Here is a 3,144-nt window from a genome sequence, read left to right on the forward strand (position 1 = left end):
GGCTTAGTGTAGAGTTAGCATTAGTGAAAATTATTCTGTGACAACGTAGAGGCTAGTAGAAGTCAGGACTCGGGAGAAAAATGCATCATATTGAACACAGATGATTCAGTATTTTCGATGCTTCTTAGTTGCAACAGTGGTTGTTTCAACAACACCCGATGAGAGGGAGTTTCAATGCAGATGCAAAGTTGGTAGAAGCATAACAGTGTCAACAACAACACATGCCACATCAGAGTTTCACAGTAGTTGGTGGGCAGTATCAGCCAGACATCAGTAGTGTGACGGGAGGTGATACAGAGACAATGTGCTGTGGTAGGATGTGAAGCACTAGAGAGAACACAATCCTTGCTAATAGGGAGTGATATTTTGTGTATAATTTGATGTTTTATAGCAACAATTGTTTCTGGAGAGGCAAGAATACATGACATCTCCAAAAACCCAGAAATCGTTTCTAGAAATTCCACTTAGAAAAGACTTAATTATATTTTTAAACTATTTTTTAATGTTTCCTAAGTCTAATCTTAGGAAAAAACATTAATTAGTCAAAATTAATTAAGTCAAGGTGGAAATTCTTTAAAACTCACATGGATTGACTTCAATATGATCCTAGCCCTTTATTAAATTTTAATCTTGGTCGTTGGTGCTCCAATAGAGAATTATTAGAAGAAGTCGATTCGGAGTTGAAGAAGACATTTTAGGAGTTCGATTTCCTTGCTAGATTGATTTCTAGAGAGCAACAACAGTTTCCGAAGAGCCAGATATAGAAGAAGGGGAAGTGAGGGGAAGATACAATAATCCAGAGGAAGTTTTCTAGATTCGAAGGGGCAGAAACAAGAGTCCAAATTATTCCCAGTGAGGCAATGTAGAGGACTATGCAGTTGCTTTAGAAGGCAAAGTTTATTTTGCTAGAGGAAAAATCGATTCAGTTTCTAAAGGTTGGGAAATTCTTCCACAGGGTCAGATAATTAGATTCCTTAGTAGAGACAAGCATAAAAACTTCATAAGAGGTAGTTTCGGGCTTAGATGTCCAAGGATCTGCGTAAGTACTACGCAGAGGGTCTAGGATGATGCGTTTTTTGAATGAAAGTTATGTCGAGGTTTCTTGTGGAAGAAAAGTAATTCCCTTACATAATTATGGACAAATTTTCTTGCTATTTGGATTGCTAGTTTGGAATCCTTAGATTGTATTCATAATTCACTGTTGCACCAATTTTCCCAGGTTCGATTTTTCTGGGAACATTTGTCCAAAAATAACTGTGTAAAATTTATGTGTGTGTGTGTGCTAAATTTTTTCAGTTTCAAATGTTATTTTCTTCCACATTTTATTTTTGAAAATCATGGTGTGAATTATTTGGTATTTTCCGTAGTAGATAACAAATAAATTGTTAAATAAATTAACAATTAGAAAAAGTATTTCTAGTTGTTGTGAAAGATGAAGTTTTCACATGGTATCATAGCATGAGTCATCAATTGGGAAGCTCATAAGTGAAGGAAATAATTTTTTTCCTCAAAGGGAGAACTAGGCCGATATTCTTATAGGTGGCGCATTGCTCCGACAAGCAGGCTAAATTCTTGGGGCAGGAATTTGATTTTTAGTTGCAAGGTTGCAGAAAATTCGATTTTCCCAAGTTAGCAATTCCAAGAGTCAGAGGATGATTTTCACTAAGCAGATTACTTGGTTGGATGTAGAGGGTTTTGTAGTAACAAAATCAACATCAGGTGGAAGATAAAATCACACACAACAGAGGGAAAATTTCTCTTAGGAAACTTCAAGTCGCAGAAGTTCGATTTTTCCAAGAAGACTGACAGTAGAAACTAGCATATCTATGCATTCTAGAAGAGAGTGAAAGTAGCAGAGTAACAACCAAGCAAAGGAAAAGATGGAGTTTTCAACTTGATTATAGATGGCCAAAATGGGGCTTAGATATTAGGATAGGTTGGATGGAGATTCTATCTACGTTATCTCGAAGGCTAGGATGTCCTTCCTTCTAGATGAATATGGCCTAAAAGAGTACATAGATAATGTGGTGGAAGTTCCCAATGATGCAGATCAACTCAAAGAACATAGGAAGGAGATGGAAAGGGTGAAGCGATTGATCTTGGACGCAGTTCAAGATCATGGAGGTTCATATTTGGTAGACAAAGGTACAACCAGAGAAATGTGGGTAGTTCTCTCCACGCTATATCAGAGTACTTCCGAGCAATAGAAAATGTTCATGGAAGAAAAGCTTAGATGCATAAGGATGCAGAAGGGAGAAGGCATAAATCCCTTCCTCACCAAGATTCAGGAGGTCCGAGATCAACTTGTAGTTGTTGAGGCAACACCTCAACCATCATAGCTAGTAAGGTTGGCACTAAACAATTTCTAAAAGGATTTGCAAGTCTTCATCCAAAGTATATTGGGAATAGACACACTACCTAGATGGGACAGGATGTGGGAAAATTTACAGTAGGAGGAAATGAGGCGAGCTTTTCTTAAGAGTACCATCAATGGTAGTAATAGCAACAGATCGAAGAGTGTGAAGGAAAAGGAGAATGTGGTGCTAACATTGAAGGGTCCTAGTTAGGGGTAGGGGGAGTAGAAGAAGAAGAAAAATAAGGACCTATCTAAGGTTAAATACTTTAGGTGTCGCAAGTTTGGCCACTAGAGTACCCAGTGCCCTCTCAGAAAGAAGGACAAGTAGAATAACTAGGACTAGGCATCAACACATGCTGAGATAGATAGGCAATCCTCTAGGTTGGAGGAATATTTTGTGATGTTCACTGATGCAGGAGCATTCATCCCAAGGAAAATCATTGTAAATAGTAGACATAGGGGGTAATGCATTTTAGGAACTAGTTTCCTAAGTTCCAAGTCAAAGCAATATTTAAGTGTGATTTAATTAGATGCTCTCAAAATAAATAAATAAGAACATGAGTAGTTCCATAATTCTAGGATCAAGGGGGAGATTTTAGGCATAAAAGGGAGAATAGATGTGGACCATCGAGTGATAAGGAGGCTTTCTTGTTTTAAAACAGGGAAAAGATGGAATAAAGCCTCAAGAGGCTTTTTGTCATATGTATGCATTGCATGTAGAGCTTTAGAGCTTTTATTTGAGTGATTTAGGGAAAGGATGGGATTAGTAATCCAATCCCAGTTCTATA

Source organism: Pinus tabuliformis, chromosome 8 (assembly GCF_031772625.1).
Source record: "Pinus tabuliformis cultivar Carrire ecotype Pingquan chromosome 8, CPIR1, whole genome shotgun sequence".
Classification (NCBI taxonomy): Eukaryota; Viridiplantae; Streptophyta; class Pinopsida; order Pinales; family Pinaceae; genus Pinus; species Pinus tabuliformis.